A 12928-nucleotide genomic window follows, 5' to 3' on the forward strand; every position below is an offset into this window, starting at 1 on the left:
CAGAATAAACCGTAGTGATAAGAATGCCAGTCAAAATTGATTGCTAAATACTTGGAGAGAGGAAACATGCAGTGGAAATGCCTTAAAAACAAAACCAGGCTATCCTGATTTTTCTTTTCCAAAAGTTGTTATTTACTGCTACTATTGTTATTTTCCAGGCATTCAATTAGAAGACACCTTAAGATTAACATACTAGGAAACAAGCCTCACTGAACTCAGAATGAAGGAAACATCCAACTACAAGTCACAAAAGAAGGACTGCAGCAAAGCAGAACACTATTTGATTTGGACCAGAATTTATGCAAACTTTCCAAATGCAAATGAATATGCAACTTGTTTTTTTAAAACACCCTTTCCTGCACACTTTTGTTCCTAAATGCAAAATGTCTTTTAGAGACTTGAAGTATGAATTACCTTATCCTATGCAAGGAAAATTCTCATACAAAAACACATTGCATTAATAAGGGAAAAACCAATTTTAAATAGAGAGTCACAGGCTTCAGCAATGATTACAAGTAGAGTCCAGGGGAAATCACTCATGCACTAATCCATTCAAATTGCACTGCACTGGAATTCTACTTATATCAGAATGGTCCAAAACTACCCAACAGTCCAAAACTACCCAACAGGCCAGCTAGCTATAAATGGAGCCTTGTTTCACTGAAGCTTGCTCACCAGGAATCATTCAACAGTATAATTCTATGACACGACAATGAAAAACATTGTTGATGTGTTTCACTGTTGTGTCGTAGAATTATACTGTTGAATGGTTTGGCTTTTTTTTTTTTGTTTGGACCTTACAGAGGCAAGCATTAAGCATCCCAGATGAGATGGTTCCTGGTGATCAAGCTATGGTGAAACAAGACTCTGTTTATGATCTGCTGGGTAGTTTTGGACAGTTCTGATATACAGTAGAATTTCAGTGGGACACAATTTGAATGGATTAGATCATGAGCAATTTCCCCTGGACTTTCGTTGTAATCATTGCTGAAGCCTGTGACTCTCTATTTAAAATTGGTTTTTCCCTTATTAGTTCAATGTGGTTTCGTATGAGAATTTTGTTTGTGCATTTATAGACATTTATACATTTTGTGATATTGAGTACATTGATGTATACTAAACGCATTGAAATATTTGAAATTATTTGTTTGCAATTTTTGTACATGATTTTGTTGCTGGTGGAATACTGCATCTCTCTTTGGTGTACTATCCTACTCAAGGAGCAAAAAAATTGATCAATATTGATTCATTTACAAAACATCCTTCTATGATTTTTTCCCTTCCAACATTAAGGATTTCTATTCCTAATTGTACATTTGTGTTGCTGTTACTTGGTCACTGACAACTTTAGATAGAGGCCACAGCTCAATGAAGTATGGAACCCGCTTCGTGTGTGTGTGCTGGGTCCAATGCCTGCATCTCTGATTCAAAGGAGGTCAGATTGAAGGGCTAGGAAATGCTTTTTCTCAAGACCTTGGAAAGTTGCTGCCAGAGTAGATGCTACTGACGTGGATTAAATGTGAGGTTGTTTCAGATATTGAAGAGTTCTATATAATGGAGTTCTATAGCTCAAGAGCAACCAATGATAATGTCTTTGCATGTTCTTGTTGATCAAACCTGGTGGCAAAGATTGTATTGTCAAATTGATGTTCTCAACTGATTAGCCACTGGAGGTTTTGATCGGCTGTGCATCAAAATCACAGGAGGTCATAGGTCTGCTGTATTCTGCCTTGGTCAGGCCTCAACTGGAATACTGTGAGCAGTTCTGGAGGCCTCGCTTCAAAAAAGATGTGGACAAAATCGAGCAGATGAAGAAGAGAGCAACAAGGATGATCGAGGGCCTGGAGGAAGAACCCTATGAGGAAAGGCTGAGGGCCTTGGGAATGTTCAGTCTAGAGAAGAGGAGATTGAGGGGGAGGGACATTATTGCTCTCGTTAAACATTTGAAAGGCTTTCATTTAGAGAAGGGCAAGGAGCTGTTCCATTTGGCAGTCAAGGATAGACCTGAAGCAATGGGCTCAAATTACAAGCAGAAGAATACCAGCTGGATATTAGGAGGAAAAAATTACAGTCAGGGTAGTTCAGAGGTGGAACCAGCTATCTAGGGAGGTGGTGAGCTCCCTGTCACTGGCAGTCTTCAAAACACAGCTGGATTATTATTTGTCGGAGATGCTTTAGACTGATCCTGCATGGAGCAGGGAGTTGGAGTAGATGGTCTGTATGGTCCCTTCCAACGATATGATTCTTTTAAACATTGTTTTGGCAGCAACTGCCATCATAGCACAAGGTTCTTAACTGTGTGAGTGAAGGTAAGCTGAAGAAGCCATTCTGTGGCTAGCTCCATCTTCTGTAAAAGTCATCTTGTGGCTGTTCCCACCATGCTGCATCAGAATTCCAAAGGTGCCTGCAGGCTCAAAAAGGGTTGGCAACAATATTCCCTCTAAGCTGTGCGGTTTTGTGAGCAAATATTCCACTTTGTGAGCTACTGGCATTAAAGTTATGAACAAGTGATTTGGCTACTGCATAAATTAGTGTGCTCTGGGGCCATCTTTTCTGAGCTAAGACAACAATATATGAGCTGGAGGCTAAAAAAACTGTGAGTTAGCTCACACTAACTCAGCAGGAACACTGGTGGGGACACCAGATTTACCCAAAAACTTTTCAGCTATATCGATCCCTACTGAAACAGGCCCAGAGCATCGAAGTAGGTGACCGCCTAAGCCTCCTCCCACCCACACCATCTTCCCACAAGGGGCACCAGTCGCCAGCATGGCTTTCCAGACTGTACCGGGGAAGCTCATAAATAAAAACAGCCAGAATAATAGAATCATAGAGTTGGAAGGGACCTCCAGGGCCATCCAGTCCAACCCCCTGCACAATGCAGGAAACTCACAAACACTTCCCCCTAAATTCACAGGATCTTCATTGCTGTCAGATGGCCATCGGGCCTCTGTTAAAAAACCTCCAAGGAAGGAGAGCCCACCACCTCCTGAGGAAGCCTGTTCCACTGAGGAATCGCTCTAATGGTCAGGAAATTCTTCCTAATGTTGAGCCGGAAACTCTTCTGATCTAATTTCAACCCATTGGTTGTGACCCTACCTTCTGAGGCCACAGAAAACAATTCCACGCCATCATCTAAATGACAGCCCTTCAAGTACTTAAAGATGATGATCATATCACCTCTCAGTCGCCTCCTCTCCAGGCTAAACATTCCCAGCTCCTTCAACCTTTCCTCATAGGACTTGGTCTCCGGACCCCTCACCATCTTCGTCGCCCTCCTCTGGACCCGTTCCAGCTTGTCTATATCCTTCTTAAAATGTGGTGCCCAAAATTGAACACAATACTCCAGGTGAGGTCTTACCAGAGCAGAGTAAAGCGATACCATCACTTCACGTGATCTGAACACTATACTTCTGTTGATACAGCACAAAATTGCATTTCCCTTTTAGCCACCACAACACACTGTTGACTCATGTTCAGCATATGGTCTACTAAGACTCCTAGATCCTTTTTCCACATACTACTGCTAAGACAAATCTTCCCCATTCTATAACCATGCATTGGATTTTTCCTACCTAAATGCAGAACTTTACATTTATCTCAGTTAAAATTCATTTTATTGATTTTAGCCCAGTTTTCCAGCCTGTCAAGGTCATCCTGTATCCTGTTTCTGTCTTCTACTGTATTTGCAACCCCTCCCAATTTAGTATCATTGGCAAATTTAATAAGCATTCCCTCTATGCCTTCATCCAAATCATGTGGAAAGATGTTCAACAAAACAGGTCCTGGACAGATCCTTGAGGCATTCCACTTGTCACTCCTCTCCAAGAGGATGAGGAGCCATTCACAAGCACTCTTTGGGTGCGATCTGTCAACCAGTTACAGATACACCTAATGGTAACAGGATCCAAACCACATTTTACCAACTTGTCAACAACAACAGTATGTGGAACCTTATCAAAAGCCTTACTGAAATCAAGACAGACGATGTGTACAGTATTCCCCTGATCCAGCAAGGTAGTCACTTTCTCATAAAAAGAGATCAGGTTAGTCTGAAATGACTTGTTCTTGAGAAAACCATGCTGGCTCTTAGGAATCACATCCATTCTTTCTTAATGTTCCAGGACCAATGGTTTGATTATTTGTTCTAAAACTTTTCCAGGTATAGACGTCAAGCTGACGGGTAGGTAGTTACCCGGATCCTTTTTTTCCCCCCTTCTTGAAGATGGGGACAACATTCGCCCTCCTCCAATCTTCCGGTACCTCTCCTGTTCTCCAAGAATTTTCAAAAATAATATCCAGAGGCTCAAAAATTACATCCGCAAGCTCTTTTAGAACCCTTGGATGCAATTCATCTGGCCCTGAAGATTTAGTTTCATTTAAAGAAACTATGTGTTTATGTACTACCCCTACGCTGATCCTAGCTTGGAACTTCATATCCTCCTTATATGTTCTGTTTTTGCCATGTTGAACACCGTTTCCCTCAGAAGAGAAGACTGAGGAAAAGTAGGAATTGAGCAGTTCTGCCCACTCTTCATTACCTGTTACAATTTCACTTTCTTGCCCCGGCAATAGGCCTACCATGTCCTTGCTCTTTTTCTTACTCTGAACATAAGAAAAGAACCCTTTTTTGTTGTTTTTAGCACCTTTGACCAGCCGAAGCTCATACTGAGCTTTAGCTTTCCTAACTTTTTCTCTACAAGCACTGGTGATTTGTTTATATTCATCCTTGGTTATAAGGCCCTCCTTCCAATTCCTAAAGGAGTCTTTTTTATTTCTCAAGTCTTTAAAGAGCTGTTTATGGAGCCACTTCGGCTTCTTTAGGCTTTTTCCATTTTTCTTCTCATAGGAATTGTGTGATTGCACTTTCAGTATTTTGCTTTTAAGAAACTCCTACCCCTCCTGAACCGCCTTCCTCCTAAATATTTTTTTTGTTTAAACAATTTTATTAATAACATTTGATAACCATGTCTGTTTATATCATTACTATCCCTAACCCGTATGATATTTTCTTATCCCCCCTCCCTCCATTTCTAGACTCCCGCTGAAGTTACATATTTAAGTTCACTTATAAAGGTACCCTTAATCAATGAAAATTCAATTTCTCCCTTATCTCATACTCATTATTACAAAATTGTCCAATGTCTTTTTATATTCCACTCTTTCTCTATATATCCTCTAAATTTTTTCCACTCCCTTTTAAACACTTCCAAATCATAGTCTCTTAAAGTTCTTGTTAGTTTGTCCATCTCACTCCACGATAAAACTTTCACAATCCAGTCCCATTTCTCTGGTATTTTTTCTTGCTTCCACAACTGCGCATACAATGTCCTAGCAGCTGAGAGCAAGTACCAAATTAAAGTTCTATCTTCTTTTGGAAATTTTTCCATTTGTAATCCCAACAGAAAAGTCTCTGCAACTTTCTTAAAATCATATCCCAAAATTTTAGATATTTCTTGTTGTATCATCTGCCAAAACTTTTTCGCTTTTCCACAAGTCCACCACATATGATAAAAAGAACCTTCATGTTTCTTACATTTCCAACATCTATCCGACATCTTTTTACTCATCTTAGCCAGTTTTTTCGGAGTCATATACCACCTATATATCATCTTGAAACAATTCTCTTTAATGCTCTGACATGTTGATATTCTCATAGAGTTCTTCCAAAGATATTCCCATGCATCCATCTGTATTTCCTTATTTACATTAATTGCCCATTTAATCATTTGAGATTTTACTACTACTTCTTCTGTAGACCATTTCAACAGTAATTTATAAATTTTCGATATTAGTTTTTCATTATCTCCAAACAGAACCTTTTCCAATTCCGTTTGCTTATGTCTAATTTTAATATCATTCTCCATCAAACTTTTTATTTGTTGCATTTGAAACCAGTCATACTTATTATTTAGCTCTTCAGCAGATTTTAATTCAATTTTATCACCTTAGATCTTTAGCAGTTGATTATATGACAAGCCTCTCTCTTCATCAGATTTAACTGTTATTTTTATTACTTCTGCTGGCACTATCCATAGCGGCTTTCTTTCATCACCATATTTCTTGTATTTTGTCCATGTATTTAGCAAGTTGTTTCTAATATAATGGTGAGAAAAAAGACCATCCATCTTTTTTTCCCATAGTACATATAAGCATGCCAGCCGAATTTATTTCCATGAGCTTCTAACAATAAAAGCTTTTTATTTAACAGTATCATCCAATCCTTTATCCACGTCAAACAAACTGCATCATGATATAATCTTAAATCTGGAAGTTGAAATCCTCCCCTTTCTTTAGTATCCATTAGAATTTTCATTACCCCTTACAAGTACACTTTCTTGCCTTGCAATGGGCCTTCCATGTCCTTGCTCTTTTTCTTACTCTGAACATAAAAAAAGAACCCTTTTTTGTTGTTTTTAGCATCTTTGGCCAGCCTAAGCTCATACTGAGCTTTAGCTTCCTTAACTTTTTCTCTACAAGCACTGGTGATTTGTTTATATTCATCCTTGGTTATAAGGCTCTCCTTCCAATTCCTAAAGGAGGCTTTTTTATTTCTCAAGTCTTTAGAGAGCTGTTTATGGAGCCACCTTGGCTTCTTTAGGTTTCTTTCATTTTTTTCTTCTCATAGAAATCGTCTGTGATTGCGCTGTCAGTATTTTGTTTTTAAGAAACTCCTACCCCTCCTGAACCCCCTTCCTCCTAAGTAATTCTGACCATGGAGTTTTACCCAGCATACTTCTAAGTTTATCAAAGTTTGCCTTTCTGAAGTCAAACCTATAAATCTGACTATGTATAGCTTTCCCCTTCCCTAAGACTGTAAATTCCAAAATCACATGGTCACTACTGCCCAGGGTGCCCACTATTTCTAATTCTTCAATCAATTCTTCCTTGTTGGTGAGAATCAAATCCAAGATAGCAGATCCCCTTGTTTCCGTCTTCACTTTCTGGAAAAGGAAGTTGTCAGCAAGACAAGTCAGGAATCTATTTGACTTTTAATTTTTAGCACAGTTGGACTTCCAACAGATGTCTGGATAATTGAAATCTCCCATGATCACTGTTTCCCTTCTCTTGGAGAACTTTTCAATCTGCTGTAGAAGTATCTCATTCAAGTCCTCTGACAGACTTGGTGGTCTATAGCAGACCCCCACAATAATATCACTGTTATTTCTTACTCCTTTTATTTTTACCCAGAGACTCTCAACCGAGCTGCCATGCTCAGATTCACAAGTATATACCTCCTTCACATATACTGCTACACCTCCGCCCTTTCTCATTTGCCTGTCCCTTTTAAATAATTTGTACCCCTGAATCCTAATATTCTAGTTGTGTCATCCCACCACGTTTCAGTAAGGCCTATTATGTCATAGTCTCCTTCCTTTATTAGGACTTCCAGTTCCTCCTGTTTGTTTCCCATATTCTGTGCATTAGTGTAGAGACACTGGAATCCACGTTTTATGCATCCCGAGGGTTTGGTTTCCGTACAAATCTGCAAGTTAACATTACCTAGTGTATGCACCAGTCTTTGCAAATCTTTAATGTTCTTATCCCCAGTTTCTGGCATCCTACGAGGCTTTGAATTATTGTCTCACTCCCCCATACAATTTAGTTTAAAGCCCTCCTTATTAGGTTAGCAAACACCCTTTTACCTACCGCCGTAAGGTACAAACCATCTCCCGATAGAAGACCACCATCTCTAAAGCATAAACCATGGTCCAGAAATCCAATGTCTACTTGTTCTTGAGAAACCCATGCTGGCTCTTAGGAATCACATCCATTCTTTCTAAATGTTCCAGGACTGACAGTTTGATTATTGGTTCTAAAACTATTCCAGGTATAGACATCAATCTGACGGGTCGGTAGTTACCCGGATCCTTTTTTTTCCCCTTCTTGAAGATGGGGACAACATTCGCCCGCCTCCAATCTTCTGGCAGCTCTCCTGTTCTCCAAGAATTCTCAAAAATAATAGCCAGAGGCTCAGAAATTACATCCACAAGCTCTTTTAGAACCCTTGGATGCAATTCATCTTGCCCTGAGGACTTAGTTTCATTTAAAAGAACTAGGTGCTTATGTACTACCCCTATGCTGATCCTAGGTTGGAACTTCATACCCTGCTTATGTATTCTGTTTTTGCCATGTTGAGCACCGCTCCCCTCAGAAGAGAAGACTGAGGAACAGTAGGAATTGAGCAGTTCCGTCCTCTCTTCATTACCTGTTACAATTTCTTTTTCTTGCCCTCGCAATGGGCCTACCATGTCCTTGCTCTTTTTCTTACTCTGAACATAAGAAAGAACACTTTTTTGTTGTTTTTAGCATCTTTGGCCAGCCGAAGCTCATACTGAGCTTTAGCTTTCCTAACTTTTTCCTAGCTTTCCTAACTTTTTCTCTACAAGCACTTTCCTAACTTTTTCTCTACAAGATGATGATATTGGATTTATACCCCACACTTCTCGGAGTCTCAGGGCAGCTTATATGGAAGTAAACAAATCGTAGATTTTTTTAAATGGCCAAGAGTCCACCAGGGCTACGGCAGAGTTTGGCGAATTATACCTGTGAATGTCCTTGGCAAGAATAAAATTATCTTGGGGATGATATTTACAATGGGAGAAAGAGGTAAACAGTTCCACCCACCCCCACAGCAGTGGCATTTAGCAAAAAACCCCCCCAAAAACATGAATCATGGAATTACAGAATATGTATATCTGCCCTTGATTGCCTGCTGGTATACCAAAGAATATGGAAGCAAAGTCACATATTATAGTCTCCTAAGCCAAAGTAAATATGACTATTATACACTGTATAGCCAGTCAATGAATTATACAAATATTTCTATCAGTTTAAGGCTTGTGATATATTACAAATTCTGCTTTATTCGGGCGGGGGGGGGGGGGGAGGTAGTCATGCCTGCAGCTGAAGCAACCGTCTTTTAGCACATAAATAGAATGGGTTGAATCCAGTCAGCTTTTCCACTGGTAATAAAATGAGAGGGGGTCCCTTCTGACCAAAAAAAGGCTATGCTAGGAATCATGGGACTTCAGTGGACATAAGCCATGTGGGGCAGGGGCCTGTAGAAAAAAGGGAATGAGAATAAGTGAAAATGTGAGCTGGATCCTACACTATAACAGGTTTATTGTGTCATAAGTGGTAAGCTGCAGTTATGCAGTCCAAGCTTTGCTCACGACCTGAGTTCGATCCCAGCGGAAGCTGGGTTCAGGTACCCGGCTCAAGGTTGACTCAGCCTTCCATCCTTCCAAGGTCAGAAAAATGAGCACCCAGCTTGCTGGGGGTAAAGTGTAGATGACTGGGGAAGGCAATGGCAAACCACTCTGTAAAAAGTCTGCCAAGGAAACGTCATGATGTGACGTCACCCCATGGGTTGGTAATGACTTGGTACTTTTACCTTTTTTAACCTTTCATAAGCCAGAGTCACTGGATTCATGATGAATCAAATCATTCCCTTTCCTCATGCTGACAGAGCAGTTTCTCAGTGGAGCAGGCTTCCTTGGAAGGTGGAGGGCTCTCCTTCCTTGGAGGTTTTTAAACAGAGGCTAGATGGCCATCTGTCACGATCCTGGGCCTAGTGAGGCCTGCAGGCCCCAGGGAAGCCTGCTTAGGCGTTACCGGGAAGAGCCTACATTTCCCAGGATCCCTTCTGTCCCCCTGATTGGGTGGCAAGGTTTTGGAGGGAAACTGGCCCACAGAGGGGTGGGGCCTGGGAGGAGGACATAAAAGGGCCAAGCCCAGGAAGTGGGTGTTCTTTCCCTGGAAGGCAGAGCTGGAGGTAGGCTGTGCCTGGAGAGCTTGAACAGGGGAACGCTCCCTTATCCAAGGCAAGCGGCGAGTGCTGGTTAGTAGTTTAGGGACTGTAAGATAGAGGCGTTTGGGCATTTGTTTATTTTCCCTTCACCCTTTTACAGGTTAATGCACCTTGTTAATTTATATTGCACTAAAATAAACCTTTTTGTTGTTGTTCACTCTGCCTGGTCCTCATGCCTATTATTTGGCCCAAGCTACAGGAGGCCTGACGGGCTTCAAAGGGTACTCTGGGCCTTCTTAAGGGGAACCCTTAACCCAGAGTGGTGGCAGCAATTGGTAATACCCCCCCGACCCTGAGTCATGACACCATCTGACAGCAATGCTAATTCTGTGAATTTGGCAGATCATGAGAAGGAGGGCAGTAAGGATTGTGTCATGATCAATGCTCCCTCTAAGCTGTGGAGTCTTGGAAGCAAAAATTCTCTACTTTGTGGGCTACTGGCGCTAATGTTGTGAGCCACTACATAAATTAGCTTGCTCTAGGACCATTTTTCCTGAGCTGAGACAAAAATGTGTGAGCCAGAGGTAGGTAGTGCTGAGAGAGCTCTCCCAGAAGCTGCCCTTTCAAGGACAGCTCCTGCGATAGCTATGACTAACCCAAGGCCATTCCAGCAGTTTTAAGTGGAGGAGTGGGGAATCAAACCCGGTTCTCCCAGATAAGAGTCTGCACACTTAACCACTACACCAAACTGACTCACACTAACTCAGCATAGAGGGAACACTGGCTATGATCCTAGGCCTAATGCAGCCTACAGGCTCGAAAGAAACCTGTGTAGGAGTGGCTAGTGGGCCTACATCTCCCAGGATCCCTTCTTTCCTTCTGGGTGAAAGCAGTTTTGGAGGGAAAACTGTCCAAGGAGGGGTGGGACCTGGGAGGAAAGCATGAAGAGGCCAAGCTACAGACAGGGTGTATTAGGGTTGCCAAGTCCAATTAAAGAAAAATCTGGGGGCTTTGGGGGTGGAGCCAGGAGACATTGGGGGTGGAGCCAAGAACAAGGATGTGACAAGCATAATTGAACTCCAAGGGAGTTCTTGCCATCACATTTAAAGAGACAGCACACCTTTTAAAATGCCTTTCTTCCATAGGAAATAATTAAGGATAGGGGCACCATATTTTGGGGCTCATAGAATCGGACCCTCTGGTCCAATCGTTTTGAAACTTGGGGGGAAGGTATTTTGGGGAGAGGCACTAGATGCTATACTAAAAATTTGGTGCCTCTACCTCAAAAAATAGCCCCCCCAGTGCCCCCAATACCCATGGATCAATTTCCTATTATTCCCTATAGGAATCGTTCTCCATAGGGAATAATAGAGTGCCTAGTAGACATTTCCCTCCCCCCCCACGCTTTCTAAAGGGGGGGAGGGCCTCCAAACTAGGGAATCCCATGCCCCCTCCCTCTCACACACACACACACACTTACCAGATCTTCCTCTGGACAACTCTACTTCCTGTGAAAACGAAAGCAAAAGAAAGGGAGGGGCCGTTCTCAGAAGCCCTTTCTGCTTCCTGCCCAGCCTTAAAGGGGCAGACATTTTGCAAACGGCTCAGGAGCTCTACAACATGAAGCCTAAAGGTATGTTCTCCCCCCCCTCCACCCTCCACCCCTGCTTCCAGAGTTTTGAAGAGCGGGAGATGAGGCTGCGAACCCAGAAGTCTCCCGCCAGAGCGGGAGGTTTGGGAAGCCTAGGGTGTATTCTTTTTGGAGAATCTGCAGAAAGAGAGCGAGTGGTTCTCTCTGGATCTGGAGGCAGGCTGCAGCCAAAGAGGGATCCCTCATCTAAGGAGGATGAGTTGGTTTGAAGTTATAAAAAGGGAACATCTAGTTAGTTGTGCCATAACTGTTTATTTGTTTCTTTATTCACTGTTGCACTGAAAGTTTTACTACCCACTTGTTCTAGAGCGCTTGTAATTAACTTCTTGTTGTTAAACTGCCTGGCCCCTCACATCTTGCTAACAGGCCTGTAGCTACAGTCAGGCCCTGGGGGTCCAGGCCCCACCAATCAAACCCCTGTGTAACCTTTTCTGGCCCCATCAACCAATCCTCCATTGCTCACCGCCATTCTATTCTTACTCCCCCTCCTCCATCCAGCCTGATAAAAAGTGCAGGGAAAGATGAAAGCATGTGCAGAGTTTTGTGAGAATAAAAAAAGATAGTGTGGCATTTGTTTTTTTTTTTAGGGGGGCATTCATAGGATATTTTGAGAGTTGACACTGAGAGCCCAGCCCACTGGCCCACCTAAACAAGAAAATCTTCCCTGTGGCCCCACGAAATTTGAAATCCTGCTTGCTGATAGGGAAGATATAGGGGTTGGGGGGGTGCTCTGGGCCCCCTCATACAGACACTTATCAAAGTGGTGGCAGCCAGTAGAGGCCCTCCCTGGTCCCCTGCTGTGTGACACGGTGGCCTAGCAGTGGGATGGCTAAATATGGATCCAGGGGCGGCAATAGGGCATCTGGCACCCTAGGCAGCTCCCACTGCCCCTGTGGAGGGTGTGCACGGCAGTGCAGAGAGACCATGAGGCTCATTGTTGCTCCACCTTCTGGAAGCAGAAGGCGAAGCGATGGCAGCTGGGCAGCACACAGCCTCTCTGTGCTTTGCCGCATCACCGCCCCCTCCCCGCCCTCTGGCTTTGCCCACAGGGGCAGCAGAATGGGGTGGGCCCTGCAGAGGAGGCCAGGCAGCACACTGCCTCTGCCCTGCTCCTAGGGCCTCTCCTTCCAGGTGGTATCAATCGCCCTGGAGGCAGAGGCAGGGGAAGGGCCCAATATGGTGCACTCCGGCCCATGCTCTAGGCAGCTGCCTAGGTCTGCCTAGTGGACAGGCTGCCTCTGATTGGACCCATTAAAGAGGCAGAGTGTTCAGTGGGCTTGACTTAACTTCCCACTTTTGGGAAAGGAAAAAAATCCTGTTTGCATTTTGACTGGGAGAAGCCATATTTTCTAAGCTGCTTCCCAGAGCAGGCAAGAGTTCAGTAAAGGTACTGGGCGGTGTTTTATTTTCCAGCTCTCGGTCAACAAGATAGTGAGGTTAGATAGGTAGTGTATGCTCCTCTGGCCTGGGAAAGAGAAGCCTGTGGATGTTCCCGTTCCTAAAAGCAGAACCCAGAAGCGGAC

General features: G+C 43.0%; 1 protein-coding gene across 1 annotated transcript in view; it reads right to left on the reverse strand.

Moving 5' to 3' along the window:
• Positions 1-12928, reverse strand: part of KIZ (kizuna centrosomal protein) — a 166723-nt gene that overhangs the window by 41026 nt on the left and 112769 nt on the right. The gene's annotated exons all lie outside the window — the stretch shown is intronic.

The sequence above is a fragment of the Heteronotia binoei genome, chromosome 14 (assembly GCF_032191835.1).
Source record: "Heteronotia binoei isolate CCM8104 ecotype False Entrance Well chromosome 14, APGP_CSIRO_Hbin_v1, whole genome shotgun sequence".
NCBI classification, from domain to species: domain Eukaryota; kingdom Metazoa; phylum Chordata; class Lepidosauria; order Squamata; family Gekkonidae; genus Heteronotia; species Heteronotia binoei.